This window comes from Canis lupus, chromosome 21, assembly GCF_003254725.2.
Source record: "Canis lupus dingo isolate Sandy chromosome 21, ASM325472v2, whole genome shotgun sequence".
Lineage (NCBI taxonomy): Eukaryota > Metazoa > Chordata > Mammalia > Carnivora > Canidae > Canis > Canis lupus.
This window is the reverse complement of record NC_064263.1, coordinates 47711936-47739364: the sequence shown is the minus strand read 5'-3', so window position 1 is coordinate 47739364 and position 27429 is coordinate 47711936. Positions and strand designations below refer to the sequence as shown.

General features: G+C 37.8%; 1 protein-coding gene and 1 long non-coding RNA gene across 7 annotated transcripts in view; one reads left to right on the top strand and one right to left on the bottom strand.

The window, feature by feature from the left end:
- Positions 1-27429, bottom strand: part of ANO3 (anoctamin 3) — a 372280-nt gene that overhangs the window by 208626 nt on the left and 136225 nt on the right. The window lies entirely within an intron of this gene.
- On the top strand, positions 6158-7255 carry LOC118351854 (uncharacterized). Its single transcript, XR_004808006.2, has 3 exons — positions 6158-6490; positions 6622-6703; positions 7136-7255. It is a non-coding gene; the product is annotated as an uncharacterized LOC118351854 (long non-coding RNA).

Here is a 27429-nt window from a genome sequence, read left to right as displayed (position 1 = left end):
TAGACTCTGGAGCCCTTCCTTCCTTCCTTCCTTCCTATTATATCATTCACCTTTGAAATTCACAAAATCCTTATGAGACAGGTACTTCTAAGAATCATATTTGTGAGGAAACTAAGGCACTAGAGTTTAAGTTAGCCCAAGAACAGGAGAAATCGTAGAGCTAGGATTTAAACCCAGGCAGTCTCCAGTTCCATCCACGTCGAAGCAAATGGTGGGTATTTGTCATTTCTAATGGCTGAGGAATATTCCATTGTATACATAAACTATTATGCTGAGTGAAATAAGTTAATCGGAGAAGGACAAACATTATACGTTCTCATTCATTTGGGGAATATAAATAATAGTGAAAGGGAAAAGAGGGGAAGGGAGAAGAAATGGGTAGGAAATATCAGAAAGGGAGACAGAACATGAAGACTCCTAACTTTGGGAAATGAACTAGGGGTGGTGGAAGAGGAGGGGGGGGTGACTGGGTGGCAGGCACTGAGGGGGGCCCTTGACGAGATGAGCACTGGGTGTTATTCTGTATGTTGGCAAATTGAACACCGATAAAAATAAATTTATAAAATATATATATATATATATAAAATAAAATAAACCCAGGCAGTCTCAACACATGTTCTTACTCAGTGCTGTGCCATTTTGTTTCTATACTTTTTTTTCCTAATAAAGAGAGGAAAAAAAATCGTATCTGGAGTAGCTGCTTATATCTGACACTGACTTGATCTTATTTCTATGGAGATAGAAAAAAATAAAAACATTCTGGTTTATAAATTAACATATCAAACAAAGTTGTCCTAAGGATTCATTGTCTAGGAAGAAATTTAGCGGGGGGGTGTGCTTATTTCTAAGCCCTGAATTATACCTTCTGAAGACTGGAACACTTCTAGGTTTGCCTTGAAAGTTTTGGCTTCTATCAAGTGTAAAATGTTGCACCAATATTTTCTTCAAGTGCTAACAGGGTACAGAATGTGCAACGCTACTCTATTTGAGTAAAGTCTACACGCAGAATCTTATTAGAAAAATTTAAGGAAGGAGGCTATCTAGAAAGGTGTGTGTAGTGGGGGCATGAGTTTGTGTGTATGTGCACATGTGCGTACACATTTATTTAGTAATTTATTAATGTTTACATAATACATCTTTGTGTAGATGCTGGGGGTCATTAGCAGTGCCTTCAAGAGGCTCCAGCACCGGAAAACCAAAAAGTTGGCCCTAATGGGACCACTTATAAGGTTTGATGTTAGGCAACTCATTTAGCTTTCTCGGTCTGTTTCCTCATCCATAAAATGAGAAAAAAGTTATGGCCTAGTCATACATATATTATGAAGCTTAAATGGGATTTTACATGCCATGTACCTGGGACGTTGCTTGTCATATTTAAATGCTTAGCTACTAAATTGTACCTACTATTCGATATATTAAAGGCTATTGAGAAGAGATTTCAAATAGGCCTTCATTAAGTCATATGTAGTTCAGTACATTTTGACTGTTTTGGGTGAACTCTATGCTAAAGTTAAGACAAAAGGCATATACAACATCGGTGTTCCCTATAAGAGATTTATAGTCACTTTAGGAAGAGTAATAAAATCCCATACATAAACCTTCCTCTTTCTGCATAATAAAAGATGACATTTTGAAGGGTTCTGTTACAGTATTAATGTGATTCTGGCTAAAACGTATTTTAATATATTTCTAGATTGTAGGAAGTAATAAAACTTTCTAAGAGTCAAAAAAAAAATAGCAAAAACAAAACAAAACAAAACAAACCCCCACAAAACCAAACCAAACAGCTAAGCAAAGAAGTAACCATGATCCCAAGTCAGTACAGGGATAGTGAGCGGTGAGAAGGTGAAAGCCTGTGTTATCCAGGAGAGATCTTTGGGCATTTCAGAGCGAGGAGCTGAAATTACAATTTCCACAATTAAGCGTGGGCAGGGCAGTTGAAGCAGGGGAAAGTGGTTCTAGGCACTGGACCCCTGGGTCCCAGCAAAAGAAAATAGATGCATCCCTGGCTGAAGCCCTGATGGCACGCCGACAAATTAAGACCTCACAGATAGAAGGCACAGCAAAGATCCCCCTCTACTAATAAACCTCTACTAATGAAAATCAGGACAAGAAAAAGCAGGTGCAGATCCTTAAGGATTTCACCGGAATAACATAAAGAACATGAAGAAACTAAGAACAACATATTTAAAAGTAAAATATAGAATAAAAAAGATGAACAAGCAAGGAATATTCATAAAAATTTCGATTTAAGAAATTCAGGAAGAGATTTTAGAAATAAAAAATACAATTACTCAGGAAATCGGCCTCGATACGCTACTCCTGTACAATCCACAGATCTGATTAACATTTTATTAATTACTTCAACAATGTCTCTTCCGCCTTTTGGGCCAGGAGAGTATCCAGGAATACAGATTTAGTTGTCTTGCTGATACCTTCCAATCTGGAATATTTCTCAAATCTTTTTGAGTTTTAAAGATTATAGCTTATATAATATTTAAATTATTATATAATTTATAGATTTATATAGATTTATATATTTATATAATTTAAAGATTATAGCTTTATATTCAATTTTAAATATTAGGGTCCTTATTTTTTTTGTCCTTTTTTTTTTTAAAGATTTTACTTATATTCTATAATATGAACCTCAATCTGAATCTGCCTGGTGTTTTCTTGTAAGAAATTCCTAGCAAAAACACCTCAAAAAATGCATTCTTCTCAGTGCGCTGAATCCCTGGGCTCAGGACATCAACTCTCTGTACCACTGTGATGACAGTGTAGATCACCTGATCGTGTTGGCATCCGCCAGGTTTCTTCACACAATCAGGCCACCATCCTTCCTTTCTAGTTGAGTAGTACTTTGTGAAAAGATAATGTCCAAGAGTGACAAATTACATTCTTCCTCAAACTTCCTCCCACCAGACTTAGCTTCTATCAAAAATTCCACCTGAATTGCCAGCAATTTGATGATTTGCTAAAAGGTGAACTTCTGTCTCCATCATCCCTTCTGGATTCAGAATTTTGCATTATAATATAAGATAGAGCCTGGTCTTGTCCCCAATTTACGTATTTACTTAGTCATACTTCTATAAATCTCGAGTCCCAGATTCCTATTTTATTCAATAGGTTACATACATTATTATGATTACTTGTTTCAATGCTACAATTATCCCAGATCTGGACTGTGCCACTTTTACATCTTCTCATATTCTTTGAGTACACTTTCTAGCACAGTAAAAATCCAGGTTTATTATGTGTTTTTCTCTGCCCTCGTCTCATCATTTCTAAAAGAGCCTTGGTTCCTTTCCTGGAGATGGTATTTAAAACCAAGAACTGGGCACCTGTGCTTGTTATCACTGGGCACCCTTGCTTCCAGAAACTACACACATACACACAAACATACACACGTACACATAAGTACATATATATGTCATAAATTAAATATTCTTTTCATTACTTTCCACGTATCACATGTTACATACTTTTAAGTTAAAAATAACACTATCACCTATGGAACATTTTGAAGAATAAATAGGATGTAGACACTTAAAAAAAAAAAAGAGGAAACTTAAATGCATTAAACAATCTGAAAGGGAAAAAAAAATTAGATACTCAGGCATCCGAGAGGGAGGGGGATATTGGAGGCCAGGCAGGGAAGAACGGGATTACATATGCACAAACTCTGACACGTTTATAGTGATGTTTCCAGTTCTCCATGAGAGTCAGACTAAGACTGCCTTCCCAAAGGTGTCTACACCCCAATCCCTGAAGCCTGTGACTAACTTAAAGCTGGTGAGAGAAGAGGGATAACCTGGGTTGGCCAGGTGAGCCCGGTGTAATCCCCCAGGGCCCTTCTGAGCACGTGAGAGGTGCGGGAGTGAGATGAAGACATGTGACGGTGGAAGCAGAGGGCAGGGGACCAATGAGAGATCTGAAGGTGCTTCCCCGCTGGCTGGTTCCAATGACCAAGGAACCCCAAGCCTAAGCAATCCAGGTTGCCTGTAGAAGCTAGAAGAGCCAAGAAAACAAACTCTTCCCTAGCACCTTGAAAAGGAATCAGGACTCCTATAATACCTTATGTTTAACCCAAACTTCTGACTCCTGGAGCTTGGAGGGTATAACGCTGAGTTGTTTTAGGCCTATGAAAGTACTGCACCTGCCAGGGGAGCCTCAGAGTTCTTTTCAGCTTTCCTCTTTTCTGTTTCTAAACATTTTCTCCAACCGTGAGGCACGTGGACCCCGATATCCTCATTGTATTTACTTCTTTGGTTCAGTCTTTTAATTTTTGTCAGTTAATTCATTTATGCATCACATCTTAAATGTTCTTTTCATCTAAATCCTGTGTAACGAAAGTCACGTCATTTTAAATTACAAGTATCGGTACTACGTAAGAGAAGTTTTGTAGAGTAAATAGGAGTTCGGCAGATATAAAAGAAGACACTAAATTCACTAAACGGGTCGAGAAAAGGTATTATATACTGGGGCCTAACTACACGTGGGTAGGGAGACCAGAGGGAGAAGAACATGATTAAACAAGACAGAATGATGAGAGAACAACTTCAGGCAAGGTGCAATCATCAGGGGCAACGTTCACAGAAGGAGCGAAAGGTCAAGTCAAAGAAGTTCAGAGAACAAAGCCCATCGTGTTTACCCGGTGATGCTTCTGGAAAGTTCTTAGAAAGGCTGGAGTGTAAGGAGCAAGAACAGAAACACAAAGGCCAATGAGGAATCCGATTAACCACAAGAACTGAAACCGAGCTGGCATATTTTGGAGGTAGAAGGGGTGTGGGGGGGTAAGGGATACACGGGTTTCAAGAGAACAATGAGGGGAAAATCCAAGAAAACAGGGAAAATCATGCCTGGGTTTCTGGATGCCTTGGAGGGTTCTCCTTAAAAGATCTTCAGCTGACCCTGCTGACGCTTACCCACGTAGCCCATCGGGGGGCCCTGGCAGTCACGGGGGAGCTGTCCTGGATCGAGGAGCCACAGGCCTGCCTCCCCCTGGTTTCTCCAGGCACTCCCAGCTCTCAGCTCCCTCCTGTCCACAGCTAGCTCCCAGCTGCCCACCTGCCCTCCCAGATTCCAGAATTGCCAGGGCATCAGCTGCCAAGTGTCACTGTGTGTAAAGCACTGAGGACAACGCCTGGCACTGAGTACGTGGGATGTAAGGGTCAGCCCCTGCCATTATTCTACTGCATTTTGTTACTTCGAATCCTTTACTTGCACATCCTTGCCAATTTTGATGGGATTAGAAATAAGCAGATATTAGTCAATGTACGTATTTAATAAGGAGTCTGAGTAACTCTGTCTCCCTCCTAGCTCAGCCTGAATTTTTGCCACTTGCATTAGGTTTTTTTTTTTTCCTCCAGTGTGGTTCTTTAAGGGCAACCTAAAATAATCGTGTTAAAAAACTGTTCAATATGTTAGATATCATGATTTCATAGTCATTTAGGCGAGGGGTAACCCCTTGCATAAACTGCTGCAATTTCCTCAAAGAATCCACTGTGCTAACCTGAGTTTACCTGTCAGGAGCACTCTAACACGGGATGATAGACGGTCTGCTCTATCACCCATGCTAGAAATAAGTCAGGATTCTCACAGCCAAACATGACACAATATGCAGTTTTAATGACCCACTTTTTTGGTTGAAATGTCTCAAAGCATTTCTTGTGGAATTCTTTCACAGTGCGTCAGCACACATAGATGGAGAACAGGTTTGTTTTTAAAGCCTGTTTGGCCAGAGCTGGGTGAGACTCATGTGTCAGCCTTCAATGTGTTAACTTTTATTAATATTCACCTCACTTCAGAAGTGATTACCGGACAGTAAATCCTGAGTAATAAATTCCTACCTCACTTGGTCATTAACCTCCTTTTTTTTTTTTTTTATTTTCTTAAACTTAATAGAATTCCTAGGATCACGCTTTGGAAAATGTGGATGTAGGTCAAACCTCGTCCAAAAGTGCTGCAGTCTGCGAGTACATTTTTAAAAATTTAACACTAAAGGTCACGGTGATAATGACACTTATGAATAATATGAATAATATCTCAAGTCAGATATATGTTCACTTGGAGTCCAGGACATAGAAGATTAGGACTCATGTGATTTCCCCGTAAGGATTCACCATTTCAAGAAAACTGTTAGGAATAAGGAATAGGCAAGAGGCCCATCTTCACCCTCTCAAACAGTGCCAGTGTTCTCATAATCAGGGAGGGTAGGCTGCAGCTCGAGTGAGCAATGCCATTTCTGCATAACGTCAAGATGCTCGAAGAGGCAGAAACTAGGGTTTATGAGGTTAGAGTCGTACCTGCTGTAAGCTTGCTGCTAGAGAGGAGTGCGCTTTGAAAGAATATTTATGTAATTTCCGAGATATGATGACTAATTCTACAGTGAAAAGCATTCGGGGAACAGCCAACCTGCTTCTAGAACTGCTTTTCCTGAGGTACCCACCTTTAAGAAATAACGCCATCTTCATCAAATTTTCTAAAGGTAGGAGTTCATACTTATTTTTATCTGAGAGATTATCAGAGTGGGTAGATGAGGGAGATGAGTACAGGAGCCAAGGCTGAGGTATTAGAGGATGCTCTTGCCAATTAATTTCTAATCTCCGAAAATCCTAGCAAACTGGAGACTAAGGGTGTCGAGGTGGCTACCAGGGATGACAAGGGTGTTGCTTGCTCAGGACAAGAATGAAAACATAAGGTAAGAGATGCTGGAAGGGTATCATCAGATATTTAATGTAGACTTTAATGTAGTTCATCTTATCTGTGATGTGGCTACTTTCCCCCATGTCTTTCTTTTTTCCCTCCCCTGTCTTTTTAATCTTTAACACACCTCTTATTAATGGGATAGAGGCCGGATCTGTTTGGGGGACCATGACTAAAAGTGCGACTTTATAAAGGGTGGCATGAGGAGTGAGTGGAGGCCAACCTCAGGAGGCTCAGGGATCTGCTACAATGATCTCACTGTACCTATAATGACGTCTTACCATTTGGTAATCAAAGACGTGCTCTTTAGCATGCAGGGTGGCGTTTGAATCCAATTACCTCAAAGTCAAGTGGCCTCTATAAAGTCTTTCTTCTAGGCTGTATTCTCTCTGCCCTCCTTAATGTGATGCTACTCTTTGCATTTTAGGTACATGACTGCACATATCTGAGAATGCATCCTTTTTTTATTCCACTGCAAACTTCATTTTCCCCTTACCCGAACCAAGTAAAATAAATTAAAAATAAATTTTGACATCTGACTACAGACATGAGGTTTTGTTCATTGTCTTGGAGCTAACAACCCTCCTGGCTGAAAATACTCAATATTTCTGCTAGCTTGTGGCCTCTGATGGTAACTCTGCTGAATACTGCTGCTGAATTTTTCTCTCATTGTTTTATGAACATCTGTCTTGTCTCCTCGTTCACTATTCAAAAACTAAACCATAGACAACTTGAACATAAAGCATGTCTTATTCTGTACCCTCAAGATGTTTATCACAACACTTGTGCCCACAGAGGATGGGGGAGAAATACTAAATTTCCTCTAGTTTTGTTACTTGAAGTGTTGTAGCCGGCAATAACCCACTCACTCATTCATATTTTTAACATGAATTTTTCTACCAAATAACTTATTAATAACTTATATACAGATAAATTTCTGGGTATGTGTTTAACTATATTATATATGAGTAAAAGGAGTTCTTTATACTTTTATGGAATAGAAATTTATCATTTTTATTACCCAAATCTTCACACAATATTTAATTTCAAAACCCAATCTGAATAAATTATATAATTAAAATGGGGGAAATGATTATCGCCTCTTCTGTTTCTATCAAAATTTCATTTGTTCCTTCCTAAAGACCAAGTTTCTTGATATGTAAGGTATCAATTACAAAGATTGATTCCAGAAACAGACTAAAGCATTAAAGGCAACTAGGTCAATAGTGACCTGTATATCCTGCAAGCGTGGGTCCTTCCATTTGTGATACCCCTTACGCAGGACTGAGAAGAATCCTGCTTTGCCACTGCCATAGCAAATCATGAAGGTTTAATGTATTTCAACTTCTAAATGTGATGTTTATCACATCAAATAAGAGTTGATGCTTTCGATGGTTTCTTTGCCACTCAAATGCAAATAGAAATGAGAAAGAGGAACTGTTTGAAGGGGCCCCTCCTTCCCACAAAAAAGGAACTACTGGTTCCAGAAACAGAAGAGCCTAAAAGGAATATGAGTCTTTAGACCTTCTACAATATAACCTCATTCAAAGCTACTTCCATTTACCCAGGTCTGTAAGATGTGGTAAACAAAGTCGCCGTGACACAGCTGTCGATTTGGAAGCGAATAAGATTTCAAAACCAAGTAAAATTGACACCATTCATACATCTTACTCTGCTGGTGTAGGAGTGGAAGTCTGTTATTTGCATAAATGCCTGTTTGTTCTTAAAACTTCTTGAATCCTTGTGACACTGTGAGCCAGATGTCATTACTGTTTCAGGTTACGTGTTTGGTTAATCGGAATACATACATAACTTGACCAAAATCACAAAAATAGTTAATAGCAGAACTTAGTTTTGTACTCGAACAATTTGGTCCTAGAATCCAAATTCTTTCTCAATATACTCTACATCCACCAACGATGAATAGAAGTGACCTTAACAAACCCTTACACTCAAGTGTCTTTGTCTATACACATCTATACAAATGTAAATGTACGCATACATTTGTATGTATAAAATCTTTAGATTTTAAAAAATAACTGGAAGGAAATAAACCAGTAGGATGAAAGTTACGGTTTCTAGGTAGTAGGTTATGATTTGTTATCCTTCACATTTTTACATTTTCCAAACACTCAATAATCATGTACTATTCTTATTTCCATAAAACAACATATTCAAAAACAAAATTTTTACAAAATGTTTGTAACTGCACAATCTATCTAAAATTTTGACCCTTACTCTGCCACCTTATGGAGACTTTCCCTGCTTTAATTTTTACGTCTTTGGCACCAGTCATATTTGTTTCATATACTAGGTGTTTTCCTTACTTACGCTGTCTCTTTCTACCAGTAGAATGCTAACTCCCTAAGAATCAGAATTTTTATCTGTTTTGCTTACTTCTGGACTTATAACAGTGCCTGATGCATTGTAAAATCAATCGGAATTCAATTAAAAATATTAATATAGTATAGAAGCACTGTTCCTTGAAGATTCATATTTGAATTATAAGGAATTTCCATCTACTGACAACCCTTTATAAATGTGTGGTAATTTATTTTATTAAAAAAAAAAGAACAATGAAAACCAATTTATTCAGGTCTGACTTTTATCACAAAGAAGACAAAAGGCCAGTAATCCATTTCAGTCACTCCTGATACTTATCCTTTTCTAAATAGGGCAACTTAGTTTTTATCCAAGAACAGATTTTATTCTTAAAAAGCAGTCTTGAGTGTATAGAGGGAGAGAAAGGATGAGAAGGTGTTCACCCGCTCCATCTCATGTTCCCTCCAGGTAATCACCAGCTTGCAGAATGTACAACAGTTGATGTTCAAACTGAAATTCTCTTGAGTTTCCAAGAACAAACTCCTACAGGGTGGTTCAGTGATACATCGAACCAGGAAGATTTCAGTTTAGGGAGTAACAGTAAGCAACAATTGTCAATATTGTTGGAAGGGAAAGTGGAAGATGTTCTTGATACAGGGACGAAGAGAAAATGAGGATGAAGTTAGGAAAATGTATTGTGTTGAGTTCGTACTTTGGGATTAAGAAGGAAAAATAGACACTATTGAAAAACAACAGCTAAAATTAAAGGCGTACCCTAAAGGTTGCCAAGGACACTAGAACAAAAGTTTTAAAAAGATGGTAACCACTGTGTGTTGTGGCTTCCTATTTAAAAAAATCGAAGTATGACAAAATCAGCTTTGTTAACCTGTTAACCTCAGAGCTCTAAATTGAAACAAAAACAAGATTTAGAAAGGGGGGGGATGTGGAAGAGGAGGAGGCAACTGAAAATTAGAAATATCAAAGAGAAATGGTATAGTTTCTTTGACATTCGAATGTTTCTAGACAGCACAGAATCTGAGACATTTCTCAGAGTTCCTTCTGAAATCTGATAAACATTTCACAATTCAGCTTCTGCTGCTTTTGCCACCTTTACTCTCTCACTACTCACCTCCGCGCTTCCAGCACATACGTGTATAGACACAGATTCATTGCATTTGAAATATGTGTTACTTTAGAGTCCTACTTAATTGATCTAGGATAGAAAAACAAACGAAGCTATTTTATTCTATAAAATGGGCCCTGTAAATTCAGGGGGGAAGGGGTGTAAATTATGCCATGATTATAGATCTTTGTGCTTTTTTGCACATAAAGTAGCATCTAAAAGAGCAAGTTCTTCAAAAAGATTCCTTTTTCTCTCCGTCGCTTATTCTCTCTCTGCCCATCTCCTCTTTACACTTTCTACCAGTCTTCCACATAGGCCACTGACCCATATCAGGTAAGAATAAAGGAAATGGAATTTTGCCAGTTTTATTTCCAGGAAATGTATGATTTTAAAAATAAATGTAGGTTTATTTTTATCGAGGTTGTTGATATCAACTTGGACACAGAGATCATTCAGAAACTCATGTTAGAGCTAACTTCTAATTACTGGAAGAAAGTCACAGTTCATAGATTCTTCTGGCTCACTCTATAAACCACACAGAGCCGCATCTGTCATTAATATTTGTATCCACTGTGATGAGGGAAGACAGTTCCCTCAGAACTCGTAGTTAAGAGTTCTTTGTCATCAGGATTTGTGGCCCATTTGGGTGGAATTTAACATTTATAGAATTCAGAATTTCAACTGGAGAGAGAGTCAATACATAGACTATGATGGTCTGAGAGATGGGCAATGATGTTTTAGAATTACTGTGGAAATTGCTGAAAATATTAGCAAGGGGTACGCTGCTGAACCAGTTAGGTTATTAAACCTAAGGGGTAGGTAGGTTTAGACTCTGTGCTTCTGGATGATCCTCAAAACAAATAGGACCCAAACTTAGAGAGATGGGACTAGGTTTCCCAAAAGATTCATTCTGCATGAAAAAAAAAATGAAATTAAAATCTCAGCTCAGCTTATCAGATTTGGAACTGAGAACCCTAAAGCTACGTAGACTCACATAAGGCCGCAACGTTTACTGTCACATTGAAACTGAGCTCCTTTTGCTTTTGATGTGGATAAAATATCTGTTGTCCAGATGTTAACTGCAGTTTCTACTAGCTTACCTCCTCATCTAAATAACACCACAAATTAATATGCCCTAACCCCTACTATAAAAGCAGTATTTTAAAAACTGTCCTGGTCATGGCTCAATGGACCAAAAGTAGGCATTTGTACTTTAAAAGACAACTCTTCTCTCTTTAGGGGCCTATGCTATCATCCTTCTTCGAGAAAGGAGTTAGGCCAATTGGTTTCCTCTCTCTCTTTTTGCAATGTATGTTAGGGAATTTGAAGAAAGCCCAGTTATCAGTAAGAACTAAAGCTGACAGGAGACTTAAAGAGAAATTCATTAGGAAGGAGCATAGGTTGCCTCAAGAATATGAAAACAACCCAAAGATACATCCTCAAAAAGCACAGATTTGGACCATTTTATGAACTGGACTGTGTTCCCTACAAGGAAGTTCTAACCTCCAAGGTGACGGTGTGTGGAGACAGGACCTTTAAAGCAGTAATCCAGATTAAATGAGTTCATATGGATGGGGCACCAATAATAGGAATAGGGGCTAGTGTCCTTATATGAAGAGGAAGAGATACTAAGGATGAGTGCACACAGAGAAAGAGGCTCTGTGCGGCCACAGCAAGAAGATGGCTCTTAGCAAGCCAACAAAAAAGGCCTCAGGAGAAACCAAACCTATGGCACGTTGATCTTGGACTTCCAGCCTTTAGAACTATGAGAAATCAATTTCTATTGTTTAAGCCATCCAGTCTGTGCTCTTTGGTGCCAATGAACTCTGATTAACAGAGACCCCCAAAATGGGCATCAATTAAGGTTTGCACATGAATGACCTGATGAGTTTGTGTCCTGCCAATATCTAACTGGATAATTTAGGGGAGGTTGTTTAGTCTCTCTAGATCATAGCTTCCTCATCTGGATGATGGGAGGACTCACTCTCTTAGACATGCACAAATTTAAATTTAATGGGAATGATGACATTCCTAATTACTCCAACTCCCCCAAATTTCCCACTCTCTTGATAAATGCATAGATGACATTACTTACTGTAGGACAAACAGCCGGTTCGATCACTTTTTCTCAATTGATACATGCATATTTTAGTGTCACCAGTTGAGTCATGAGAGTCTTGAGGAAAGATTCCAGATCATGCACTTAGCTACTCACTTAAGAAATATCTATTGAACATATCCTATGTGTAAAGCACCATTGATGGGAATAATACTATAAAGAGGATGCATATGACGGCTTCCTTCATGGGAGAGACTAACAAGAAAGATTATGTAAGTTAATTCAGAACTGTAGCCAAGAACAAAATATGACATAATCTTAATGAATATTTGGAGAAAGACGGTGTAATGTTATACTGGAGTTCACAGGAAGGTAATTCCTTTCCCCCAAAATCAAATTATTAGGAGATCATCTGATTATCTGAAGCATATGCCAGAAGCACACTTTGTTCACACACTTGAAGTTGGTGGTGAAACCCCTCTGGTTAGGATCAGTCCCAGCCAACACGAGTTCAAAACTGCTATAAGGCCACTGCTTAAAAATCCGCAGCTTTTGCTTGTCAATGGTCATTCCTTTAAGATAAATTGGCTTGCTCGATGAAACAAGAGGGAAACAAGTCAAGTGTAGCTGGTTTAGAGTTCATGAAGAATAATCTGAATTTAAGTTACATAAGCCTTCAAAGCTTTCATTTCCATAACGGAGTGATGGAAAAACACAATCCACCTTGTACAGTTATTGTGAAAATTAAAGATTAATATATATAAAACTCCAAGAAGACCATTTAACATACTGTAGGCACTAAAAGTGTTTATCATTATTATTTGGTTTCAAAGCAAATATGGAAAAATGATGATGATGATGATGATGATGGATTGTGGAGCACCATCTTGAGAATGAGGTAGTCTGTGACTTGACTCAAGATCCACAGAACATCAGTGAGGGAAGATGTACTGTGAGTCACATTTAATCATCTTCCTCATATTAAAAACTCCTACTGGAGGGGGGTCAGTGGAGATGGTAATGTACGCTTCCACTAACTCTCCTGAGCTTGTGAATCAGGCAGTGAGTAAAAGAAAACCATTGGCAACTGTTCAGCTACATCCCAATGGTGATAAGTGAAAAGAAAATAAAAAAGGCATTTTACAAAAATCTGGCACAGAGTTCACTAGTCACAGGCAGAAGCAGAAGACAACTAATCATGGAGAGGAGATGGAAATATTAAAGAAACAGGAGGTTTTTGCAAAAAGAAACCAGAGAGCCAAAGAACTAAAGCTAAATATTTACTGGCAGTTTTGTAAGTGGTTCTTACTATACTACCTAGGACATACTTAAAGGAGTTGGAACAATATTTCCAGAAATATTACCTTCTACATCATCAGCAAGCACCAAAGCTGGCAGCTGACACTGGAAGCCTCATTACGATCCCTTTGTTTTTCCTTCAGAATAAATGTGTTTATTGCAAACGTCCTCTATTCTTTTTGCCTGGCACTCATAAGGGAGAAGCATGAACAAACACAGTTCAACTAAATCATTACAATTACACCAATAGTTATATTGCAAATATATTCCAAGTCATATTTCTGTGGTAAGTGCAATAATATTTCATTATAAATATTACAATAAAAATAAGTCTCTTCAAAATGTGTAGAACAAAGTGTAGAACAATAAAGTGTCATTATTCGAAATGAAATATAAATCTAATATTCCCAAACTTCTGCAATTACAAAACACTTGGAAAAACACCCAGGGGCCTTTCTTCCCAAGGTGATAGAACTTTCTTTTAGACATTTATTAAGATCAGGATACCTCTCATTTTAAACAGCAGCTTTGCATTAGCCAGGGTGTTAAGTACCGACCTCTGATACAGTTAAGCCAAACTTAAAATTAAGTTAAATTGGCCTTTTCTGGCTTCTGACAAAAAAAGTATAAAATGCAGTCACATCCAAAGTGTGAAGCTTAATAGGATAAAATTTAGAAGTGATGTTGCATTCACACATCTAATGTCAGAACTTGTCTTTTTAATGAGGTATAACTGACATATAACCTATTAGTTTCAGAGGCACAACATAATGACTCAATATTTGTATATATTGCAAAATAATCATAATAAATCTGGTTAACATGTCAAAATATAAGTTACAATTTTTTTTCTTGTGATGCGAACTTTTAAGATCTAGTCTCTTAGCAACTTTCAAATTTTCAGTACGGTGTTAGTAACTGTAGTTACCATGTGGTACATTAAATCCCTATGATTGATTTACCTTATAATTGGAAGTTTGTACCCTTTTGACGTCCTTCCCCCATTTTGCCCACCCACCCCACCCTCTGCATCTGGATATAACCAATCTGGTATCTGTGAGCTTCCTTTGTTTAAAGTTCCACATATCAGTGAGATGATGTGGTATTTGTCTTTTCCTTCCTGATTTATTTCACTTAGCATAATGCCTTCAAGGTCCACCCATGCTGTTGCAAATAGCAAGATTTCCTTTTTCATGGCTGAGTAATATTCCTGTGCATATACACCACACTTTATCAACCACTGATGGACACTCAGATTGCTTCTGTCTCCTGGCTGTTGTGAATAATGCTGCAATAGAAATAGGATAGAAATATATTTTTGATTTAGTGGGTTTTTTTTTTCTTTGAATGAATACCCAGAAGTGGAATTGCTGGATCATGTGGTAGCTCTATTTTTAATTTTTTGAGGAACCTCCATACTGATTTCCATAGTGGCTGCATCAATTTATATTCCCACCAACAGCACACCTGGGTTCTTTTTTCTCCCTATCCTTGCCAGCACTGGTTGGTTATTTCTTGTCTTTTTGATAATAGCTATTCTAAGAGGTATGAGGTGATTATCTCATTGTGGTTTTGATTTGTATCTCCCTATGATTAATGATGCTGAGCATCTTTTTATGTACCTGTTGGTCATCTGTATGTCATCCTTAGGAAACTATCTCTTCAGTTCCTCTGTCCATTTTTTAATTGGATATTTTTCTCTATTGAGTGTATAAGTTCTTCATATATTTTGGATATTAACCTCTTAGTGATGCGATTTTCAAATATCTTCTCACATTCTGTAAGCTGCCTTTTCATTTTGTTGATTATTTCCTTTGCCACGTGGAAGGTTCTCAGTTTGCTGTAGTCCCACTTGTTTTTGTTTCTGTTGCCTTTGCTTTTGATGTAAAATCTAAAAAGTCAATGCAGAACCTTCTCTGGATACGCAATTGACACTTATTCAAGATTGTCACTGCTACGGAGACATCAGCTTATCCATTCAATAAGCTGTACCACAAACATTTAGCACCTGTATATCTACTCCCAGAATCCCATTAAAATAAGAATAAAAAATATAAATAATTATTAATCTATGAGATCAAAGAATACATGATGAGATCATGTTAACTGAGAGACTGGAAGGAACTTCCGAAACGCAGAAATAAGGTGAGGGAGAAGGCAACAAAATAGAGAAAGCTTCCAATAACAGCCTGCACAGGAGACTCCACGAGGCCTTCACTAAGCGATTCAATGCACTGAAGCATCATTTCCTGCGGAAGGTAACTCTGCAGGTGACTCCGAGAGCTCGAACAGACTGACATATCCACAGAGACGTTCATCCGCCAGGTGCTGTGGTGCAGCTAACAGTTTGACTCCAATACAGTGAAACTCATTTGGACTACAAGAAATATAAGAATAAATCTGTGCCATTTAGGTCACAAGGTTTGTGTTAATTTGTTACAGCAGCAATAGTGAATGAATATACCATATAAGGTAATGCCAATCAGCAATCAAAGGGATGAGCTATTGATACAAACAACACAACTGAACATAAAAATAATTGTGGAGTGAACTAAAAGGACAAGCATGAGTATATATTGTATTATGCCACTTCCATAGAATTCTAAAAAAGGCAAAGTAATCTAAAGTGATGGAAAGTACACATGTGATTGTCTGGGGACGTGAGAGACAGGCAGGTGCAGGGAGGAGGTGTGGCGAGAAGCCTGAAAAGACTTTGGGGATGAACTATACTTTCATAATATTGATATGGTTTGGGTAAAACTTATCAACTCATACAGCCAAAACTTATCAACTCATACACTTTAATTATGTGCAGTTTATAGTATGTCAATTATGCCTCAATACTTTTAAAATTAAAAATATGTATATATGGGGGTATATGGATGCATATATAAACACAAACATACATATACATACACAAATGTGTCAATGCACACACATATATAGTGTGTATGTAGAGAGAGACGAATGAAAGCAAAAAGAAAAAAACCCCAAAGCTCCAACATTTATCTTACAGTAGCTTAAGAAAATGAATAAAATGAAACATTAGAGAATTGTTATAGAATACAGGGAAACCTCTCAGAATTAAAGGGTATCACTTTATAGATTCAAAGTGACCAGAATAGTGAATAATTAGAACCATGCCAAGATTCAAAATTATGAAATTTCACACAATGCCAAGTTAAAGAGAAGATCAGGGATCCCTGGGTGGCGCAGCGGTTTGGCGCCTGCCTTTGGCCCAGGGCGCGATCCTGGAGACCCGGGATCGAATCCCACGTCGGGCTCCCGGTGCATGGAGCCTGCTTCTCCCTCTGCCTGTGTCTCTGCCTCTCTCTCTCTCTCTCTCTCTCTGTGACTATCATAAATAAATAAAAAATAAAAAAAAAATAAAGAGAAGATCATTCTTTTTTTTTTTTTTAACAGATTTTATTAATCTATCCATGAGAGACACAGAGAAAGAGGCAGAGACACAGACAGAGGGAGAAGCAGCCTCCCTGCAGGAAACTTGATGCAGGGGCTCCATCCCTGGACCCTGGGATCAGACCTGATGCTCAAAGGCAGATGCTCAACCACTGAGCCACCCAGGTGCCCCTAAAGAGAAGAGCTAAAAAGCTTAGAAGAATTGGTATTGTGCAGGACTGAATACTTGGGAGGAAGGGTAATGAGGAGAAAAGAAATGAAAAGTCACAAAAGAGACTTGATTTGAATCCAAAATGATATTAGGCTATTTGAAAGCAAATCTATCTGTTGGAAGTCAGCAGCAGAATAATGACATAAAAGCTTTGAGAAGAAATAATGTCCAAATTCTTTATCTAGCCAAAGATTCAATCAACTTTTCAGGTAGGAAAAAAAAAAAAGACATTTATGATATACAAAGGCTCAAAAAATTAACTCCTAAAACACATTTTCTTAAAAAGCTATTAGAGAATGTCCTAGTAAAATATGGCAGCAAATCAAAAGAAAAAAGAAAAGGGTAAGACATTGGATCAAGAAAGGAGATCTAATATTTAAAAAGTGGGAAGAGAAATCCCAGTATGACGGTTCTGCACTAATCCTGAAATTTAAAAATTTCTCAACAGAGCAGGAGACAGGTAAGAGAGAGGGGCATTTTAAGGAAAACAAGTTATAATTTTATATGTTTCAAGTGTCAGGAAAAATGTGAGGCATTTGATAAATTACTTTTGAACATTAAAAAATTATGGAAGAGTTATGAAAATATAGCAAATGCAAAAATAAGTTTTTCAAAAAAAGAAGAAATCTTACTTGAAAAGATATTCATCTTGGTATACGATACTTATCACTTGACTAAGCACTAAACAATTTTAATGTGAAAATAATATATACATTAACTATTGATTTAATCAAGAGTAGTAATGCTTTATTGGGAAAATAAGGAAGCAGGAATTGCAGAGGTGAGATAGTGGCATTATGAAAAGTTAAATTTCCACTAACTCAACAGAAAATCAATAGACATTTTAATGTAACAAAAATTGTAACATAGGTATATAATTTAGAAAATATAAAAGTCCCAGAACAAACATTAGTAAGTAGAAAAGCTAAAGAAATTGTTTTCGCAAATAGAGCCTAGAGAGCGCAAAGGGATGGGCAAGAAGATACTGTCTTAAAAAAAAAAATGGTCACTATTCTACTGTTTTAAACCATGCCCAAATATATATTTTTTTAATTTTTTTAAGGTATTTCAACAGAAATCAGCAACAGTTGTCTTGGCAATACTTCCTAATTAGTACAGTTCTGCAGGAGTCTCTTTTCAGATGCTGAATCATTTACTTTCAGAAAAATATGCTTTAGGCTCACAAAAGAAAAAAATAACTAAAAATTTTAATAGAGGTCTCGATTTTTATTGCATAGCAATTTTTCAAAAATAGAAATAAGTACCTACTGTATATCAGGCAATTTTAATTTTGGTGATAAAAAATTAATAAGAACCTGTTCTCAACAGAGTATAGTTTATTGGTGGGTGGTAGTAACAGCAAATACACAGAAAATTAGAATTCATTGTGATTATGTTCAAGGAAATAGGGGAAGTAGACAGGTTTAGTTATAGAGAGATTTAAAACCCAGAACAGTTTCAAATTTATAGAAAAATTGCTTGGATGGACAAATGTAATCAAGATAAATAAGGAGGGGAATGTGTGATTGATTGAATATTTACTGAACAGCGAGCACAGGCTGGAGCATCTGTAAAATCTAAAACAGAATATATACCTTTCAAACTATTGAAGCTGAAAACCAGCAAACTAAATTTAATTTAGCAAAGACAGAAAGCGAAGGAAAATAGTAAACATAAAATCCAGGGAGCATTAAAGAAAATGCGGGGGGAAAAAAAGAGCAAGGCACATCCATTTTCACAAATATAATCCATATATTGGTAAAGTTTTCACTTAAATTTCTAAGAGAATTCTGGAGAAGTCACTTGGTAAAGGTCACTCCCTCTCTGAACTACCCCCTCCTCCCCAGTGGTTAAAAAGATGGGAGGGAGAGAACTCGAAAAAGTAATGGATGATTCTTCATTCCTACCTCAATGCTAGAAACTAGGAAAGAATTCCGGAATAGACAAAGCCAGATTGATCAAATAAAGATGTCAAGGCACCTTTGGTGCTGTATTGCTGCAAGAAAGTTGAAGGGATTTGGGGTTGAGTTCACCATTACCACATCTGGAAAAGCTGTCCCCTTCCTCTACGATGAGGATTAGAAAGTAAGTTACAGGACTAATGAAATGTCTCTCTCTCTCTCTCTTTTATTTTTTTTTCAATATGAGAAGAAATAATATGTCTCAAAGGTTGCAGGAGAGAAAAACTTTGAATAAGATATGTTACAATAAACAAATAAAATGTAGACAGAAATCTGCAATTTCCCCCTAAATAAAAGTGAATTCTTAAAAAAAAATATGTTACAAAGCATCAATATGAAAACAGGGCTGGGTAAAATAAAAGACATAATTTAGGGTTAATAATTTGTTGGTTGACATTAAAAGTGCTTTTTGAACAAATAAAGAACAGAATCAACTCATAGAGAGACTGAGTCATTGGTAGAAAAGAGAATCGTAAGCAGCTTCCAGAATACAATGAGGTGGGGACCTGACAATTTTTTTAAAAAGGGAGGATAAATTGAGTTTTTACAATCAATTGTGATGGTTAAATAAAGAGGCAAGAATGAAAGAATCCAAAATAATTAAAGCATTGCTACAATAAATTCCCTGGGCTGAAAAACGATGCCATTCTGCAGTTCAAAGTTATAATATTTAGGGATTACTATTCCTGTCTTAATTATTCTAGAGTCAAAAAGTTTTCATTCACATATGTATCATGAGAATGTATCCCATCAAATAAATCTGTATCTTCTAAAAAAAAAAAAAGAAATTGCAAGTATAACAAGTTGTACTTGTTCCAATTGGGAAAAATAATAAAATAAATAATAAAATAAAAAAATAAAAATAATAAAATAAAAATTATATATATATATATAATTATATATATATCCAAAACGTGAAACTTGTAAAAAAAAAAACACTGAACATGGACATACCTACACATACAATTAAGCCTACATAATGATAAACTAGAAAAGTGGTAAATAAGCCTAAGTTGCGATAAACTAGAAAATCAGAACCTAATTATTTTAAAATTTGTAGAATGTTTGAACAGGCACAGTTTTTGAAGGTGATAATGTTTTTCCACATTTTCTACAATGATCATGGTATTTGAATATCAGAAAACACTTTTTAATTTAGGCGATGAGCAAAGACACTGCGCAGATCCACTTCCCAGTAAGCAGCCTACTCAGACGTGGTGAGTGGCTGGGGTTGGTGACGGCGCCTCGACCAGCAGGCCACAGGTCTGCACTCCTGCAAAAGATACCCGGACTTCCAAGGTACGATGCAAGCAGTATCTGGATTATTTCATAACTCCATCATTACATGAAATCCCAAACTTATTGTTTTTGCTCTGATTCCTCTTTTCTCCCCCCACTGTCTTAACTTCTTTTCTCCAACAAGGACTATCGAAAAGCAGAAAAATGTGCCACCCTGTCCTTAAGAGACTGATGAGGGCAGACCAAACCCAGCAAGAGAGTATAAAAGAAGTGACCCTGACGTGTTCTCACCGGGGGTCTAGGTAGAGGTGAATTCCAGATTCAATAACAAGTGTGACAAAAGACTTTCATGTCCACCTGAACTCTGTCCTGAGAAGGCCACGTAAAGAAGTATTTTGAAGTCGGGATTTGACTTGCCCGAAAGAGGGGGAATGATCATTTATTTGCCTTCTCTGCTCTACAGCATCGATAGCTGCCTTTGTGCACTGACAGTGCACGAATCTGAAGGTTCTGTATGCGGCTACCATCTTACACTACTGCCTTACAAACATCAGATACTGGAAAATTTTATTTGAAAATACTTCCAAAACACTAATACAGGCAGTGCATTTGGATTTCAACGCTGGATCAGCTCCCTGGAGTTTATCCCAAGGACAAGGCTGACGACAGCTGTTCTTAAGGCTCTCTTGTTTCCTCTCAAAATTTTAAGTGATTCCTTGACCACAAGAACACTTGTATGATTAAAGCAGGTGTCCCAACTGATGACAGCCAGTTATTTCTTAAATATAAATGGCTAAGAGACGCTCACGGCGTTTCAACATAGAGGTATCAATGGAAAGGAACATAAACTTTAGCAAAGCTTCCTCAGCAGATGTCAAATCTTATTGAACGGTGTATTTTCAATGTTGAGCATGGTGCCTAGAACACAGTAGATGTTCAGTAAAGTATTTGCCAAAACACACAATTGTGGGGCCTGGGATAAGCTGCATCATGTACCATGATTCCTGGTCCCCCGTCATTTCCTATTCCAGCGAAAACTTAGAACTCAGTATTCACATCCAGGCGAAATAACAATAAATGTTAAACCTGGATTTGAGAGGGCAGGGTAGAGGGTAGAGGACACAATAAAGGGAATGGGTACTCAAGGAGAAGGCGGTCTAGCATAGTAGGAGAACGGAAGAGAGTCTGAGATGGTAAGAAAACCTTCATAGTTCGTCACCATCCCTGGAAAAAGTGAGATATAAGCTGTAACAGAAATTCTGGAAGATTCTTGGCTGATATCTCTGTTGTATCTCGTACCTGAGAGAATTTCACAAGAGGCCACAGTCCTTCGACTGTGCGTGACATACAAAGATCATACCCTGAAATGCTTAGCATGACTGTTTTCAACATGCTATTTTTCCCAATCCAATTTTTTTTCGGGGTAACTAATGGCAGAAAGAAGCCAGTCTCCCTAAACCTCATGTACCTCTCGGTACACCAGCAAGCCTATGGGATTGATCTCGTGTTTGCCACACATCAGCTCTGTGGCCATGGGCAACTTCCTTAACGTCTCAGTCTTACACTTTTCCTTTAAAGTGTTAATGAAGAATTACGTGAAGGCCCATAATTATGGCTGGCACACCGACGCACACACAGGCTCTGTACTGTTAGCCGCTCTTTTCAGCCACCTTGGTAAGACTTCTTCAGAGAACAAGACCATATTTGCTGGTTTCAATGCCAGCTCTGTTAAGCACCTGTCTTACATTTACTAAATGTTCATCTTATATTACTAAGTAAACCATTTCTCATGCCAGGCCTCAATTTCCCTATTGCAAGGTGGAGTGGCTAGTACCTTCTTTGATGGATTTCTGAAAGAATTAGATGAGTTAATGCATGTCAAGCGCACAGTAACAAGCTCACTTACAAACCCTCCATGCTTTAGGGCCGCTATTTTCAATGGTGTTCAGTGAACACATGATAACATCTTTCCATTCACTGAGGAGTTAAATAGATTTAAATCTGACAAAATATTCTTGGCAGAAATAAAATTCAGACATACTAAGCCTTATATGTGTTGAGCATCCTTCACATCAAGGATTTCTAACTAGGCTGAAGGAAGGAATATCAGGTGATTGCGAAGAAGCCTTGATTGCCACATTTCTAGTTGGTTATGAAAGGCTATTTTTCAAGACTAGGTCTGAAGCAACGAAATGTTCAGATTTTTCCCATCCCTTTTTTACTTTTTGGTAACAGATCGTGCCATTCCTAAAGACAATGCAGTACTCAAGCACCACACAGGGCTCAGGCTATATGAAGGAAATTATGAGAATTAGGTTTTGGAATTATATTTAGATAGAAATATTCTCATGTACACACATTCCCTGTTCAGTTATATCGTGTCTTTAGACCATATAAAGTCTTGAAAAACATTATTTTATGGACTATGCACTAAAGTAACTGTGTACCTGTGATTTAAATTCTAGAGTACTGTTGTCTAAATGGGTAGAAGTGCCTCTGAGTGGGTGATTTCTTCACATCTGGTAAGAGTCATGACTAACCGCAAGCTGTTCCATGGGGCACATACCACCAACTCACTTGTCTTGGAGCAATGTGTGAGAAATAGAAAAACATCATTCAAAATATGAGTGCTCCAACAGACGCATTATACCAAAGATAGTATTCTAAAAGGCAGTATTTTCCTCAATAAGGAAATTTGAATTTACTCTCTTACCCTCGATTTTCTATACCTATTGTCAGTGGCTGACATCTGAAACCTGCTGCTTTCTTATGATAACAGGCCATGATATATATATATATATTTTTTTTTTTTGGGGGGGACCATGATATATTTTATAACATATAAAATATGGTGAAGGGGAAGATGCATTTTGATCCCTGTCGAAATAAAATTCTTTCTCGGTTGTCATGTTCCATACTTTCATTTCATGAATATCTATAATTTTGCAAGCAAAATATCAAACCATCAAAAATTGCTAATGCTGTATCAGAAGGAAATGCGAATTCAGAGACTAACAATTATGTGAATTATTTTTTGATGACTCTGTATTCTGAATTTTATACCCTTGTTATGTCGAAATTTATAGATGTAACATGATTCAAAAGAAGTCAAAGTGCTGAACTATAAAGAAAAGATATTAAGCTTGACTTTTCCCGACCTATGTTTAGTAGGAACATTTATACTGTAAGCATTAATTGTGTTGGGATGTCTTAGAACGTCTTAAGATCTGAAAAAGTAGCAAAAAAAAAAAAAAAGAGGCAAATTGGCATATGTCTTTTTTTTTTTTTTTTTTAGTATACACTATAGCAAGTAACCCCCTAAACAACCCTACCAATCCAAATATATATAGGAGAAAATGGGAAATTTAGAGAAGTAAAAATTGTGGCAAAAATCATACATAACAAACCATAAGAAGCATCATTTTTTAAAGGTTTATTTATTTATTTTACAGAGAAAGAGAGAGTGAGCGTGTGAGCAGGGGGAGAGGCAGAGAGAAAGGGAGAGAAATTTTCAAGCAGACTCCTTGCTTGCAGAGCCCCACGTGGGCTGGATCCCAGGACCCTGAGATCACAACCTGAGCCCAAATCAAGAATTGGACACTCAACCAACTGAGCCACCCAGGAGCCCCAAGAAGCATCATTTGAATCCAAGCTGCTTGACATCACCACTCAAGGTCTTGACCATTTACCTCTCTCTGAGGCCATCCTGTGTTGCAGTGTGCGGTTGGTAGTCAAGGGCATCTTAGGGAGACTCTAAGTGTACCACCGGCTGCAAGTGCGCCCCTGTGTCTGTTAGGACCCACCAGTTCACAGCTAAAATGTGTTTTGATGTCTTTTGAATAGGTCTGAGTTGAGCTTAAAGTTAGTGAATCAAACTCACTTCATCTAAAAGGAAAGAGAAGTTGGATCTTTGCAGTCAGCTAACCTTGGGGAGAATTATTTGAAAAATGATTTGGGAAGCGTTGGCACAACCAAGTGGATAGTGCCCATCGTGTAGATAAAGAGCAAAAACGCTGTGCTGAGTAATGGACAACCCTTAATTTCACTGATTTGAGGTTAGGGTGTTAGGTTAGCGACTGGCGTTTTATAAAAATATTAGTCACCAAGTCCCGAGGCCACGATACAAGCAGTTCCTGTAGGAGGAACTAACCCCGCAGACTTGCTGATCCTCGTGGCATTCCTACCCGCCAGACGGCCACCTTAGCTCCTTAGCTCGACCTCTCCTACTTGTGCGACCTTGAGCACCAGCTTTTCTGTCCTTCGGTTTCCTCGTCTATGCAATTACAGTAACAGAGATCAGTCTTTAGGAAGATTAAGTGAGTTACTATGGGCAAAACACTCTAGTGTCTGGCAAAGAATAGGCATTTAATCACAGCACTTGTTATTCTGAGTTCATAAGTAAGGAGATTGAAACCCATTAAAATCAGCTTGTCCCGATCACTGTATGAAGAGTCTTAAGATTCAAACAACATTCTGTGATTTCATATCCTGCTTATTTCACAGAGTGATTTTTTCTTTTTTATATTTTTCTTTCTTTTTTAATTTATTTTTAGAGTGCTTTATTCATTGACTTTAAATTATGACGGTGAATCATTAAAAATAGATAAATAAAATACCACAAGCCTACCACACATCTTCCCTAGGCAGAAATCAAGAACTATAAACTTTTACCATGTATTGTACCTTAAAGACACCACTGTGAGATAATTCATCACGGGAGGGTGCTCACTAAAGCCCCCTCGTTTTTCAAAAAGTTATACAGTTACAAAAATAGGACCTAAAACACCTACAGCAAATATAAAGAATTGACAGCATTTGAGGCATTTATTAGGGTCAAGATTGAACAGCCAAAGGCAAAGTCTGAGCACTCAGCTCTACAAGTCTTACAACTTATTTACCGAAGTGTCCAGTAAATGAGACAAGACGGTAACTCCTATTTAGGAACTTCATCCGACCTTAAAAAGGAAGGATTAGGGGATTATAGTTAATATTAGAAACACACTAAAGTTCCATTTTCATGGACTAAATGCATGTGTTTGGCTAAGTTTATCTAGGCTGTACCTACTTCGTCTCTACTAATAGTAGAGGACACCTATTTACAACCTGCTGCAGTCCACACACCGAAATTCATTATCTCAGTGCATACACAGTTATTTTATTTTATAAAACTGTTTCTCAAAATGGGTTCCGTGGTTAGAGCCCTGGAGGCTGCATGTTTGCTAAGAACACAGATTCCTAGTCGCCTCCTCTGGAGGGAGATGAGATCATAAATCTGGAGCGACTGAAGAATTTGCATTTAACAAAAACTCTGGGTGATTCTTTAGATCTTGAAAATTTAGCTCATATAATTGAGAGAAATGAGCTAGGGCAGATGAGACACATCGCTCGAGGTACCAGTGAGTGATGGAAACTGGGTTTAAGCTGGACCTTGTGCATATATCGGCAAAGCCCAACCCCTCTCCCCCTGCCTAAACTGTTACTAGTGCACCAAAGCCAAACATAAAATCTATACCATTTTAGGAGTCATTTTGACAGATGTCTTTGGGTCGGCCTATGAACTTTCTAGAAATGCAATGATACAAGTATGCCAAGACTAATACAGTGCATTTGCAAAATGGTTTCATGTCCCTCCAATTCTACGCACAGGGAAGTCCTATCCTCCGAGGCCCACTGCATTTCAGTTCTAGTGAGGGGGTGAATGCGGGGACTCCTATTTGGGGGAACCTGGATCCTGCAGCTGCTGCTGGTTTCTCACATGCCTGCAGGGTTGAAACCAACCAGCATTTAAAGTAATTGCTGCTTTGTGATGCAGTTCAGCAGGGAGGGCAGCTCAGAATCAGGGAGGGGTGTGTTCACGGCTCAGATCGACTGCTCATCAAGAGTTAATGCATAGAGCACCTAACCCTCAATTCCCTCGCCCTGAAAATAGGAAAAATGATGTATATCACTACTAACGGGTTACCGAGTATCAAACAATGCACTGGACTTGTAAGCTTTTGGGACAGTGGGCAGGGGTAGTATCCACACTGTGCTTGCTGCGGCTGCTGCTGCTGCTGTGTTTGGTGGTGGTGTGATTATTATCCTCCACTGCAATCCTGAGAGGTGGGCATTACCCTGGGGGGTGGGTCTGGAAAAGCACCTGCAGCTCAGAAAAAGCTCAATTCCCAAGTTCAGAGATAGGGACAGAATTTCGATCACAGGGAATTTGAGACCTTGGTTCTTTCCACCACGGTACAACTATTTTACATTTATCTATACATTTCACATTAGTATTTCCTAAACATCTGCACAGTTCTAAAATACTAAAATATTAAAAGGTTGACCTTTTTTTTTTAAGGCATAGGTTTCTTGTGAGAAGTTGATTTATACCATCATCAATGCCCAGTATTTTTTTTTTTTTTTTTGCAGTGACATCCATGGGCAGAGTCTAATGCTAAATCCTAGATTCAAAGGAAGACCTCAGCTCCTGACAACCCTCAAGAAGTGTGATGTTTTGGATAAATGAACTTCTTGATAGCTTTGAAACACTCATAATTACCTCTGATGGAATTTCTTATTTATCACTTCTCTTCATTCCTAAGTAGAGGGCACGTATTTATCACAAACTCTATACTGCTTTTGCTCATTCAAAGTCATCATTGTAAACCTCAATATTCTTACTTTGAGACAACAGTAATTCTTCTGAGCCATTTAAGGTGTATGTAGGATTTAAAAAAAAATGGTCCTAGACACCTGTGTTTTCTATTTGGGTTGAAAAATGTCTATATTCTCTTCATGGTTTGGCTCTCCCTCATTGGGAGATTATCACTGGGGGGCCTGAGTTGTATTCATGTGGGAAATCTACTGAGGAAGTAAAGAAAGAGAAGGGTAGGAATTAAGGGACAGAGTAGACGACCTGAGGGGTTCTCAATTAGATGAGATGCCCAGTCCTTTGTGCTGATCAGGATGCTATTCAGTAGCCTAAGAGAAGTATAGTTTTTGGCCCCGGAATATCTCCCCCCCAACTTTTTTCTTCTATGTTGCAGGAACTTTACGAATTATGAATTTTCATGAATTATTATTATTATTATTATTATTATTCATAATT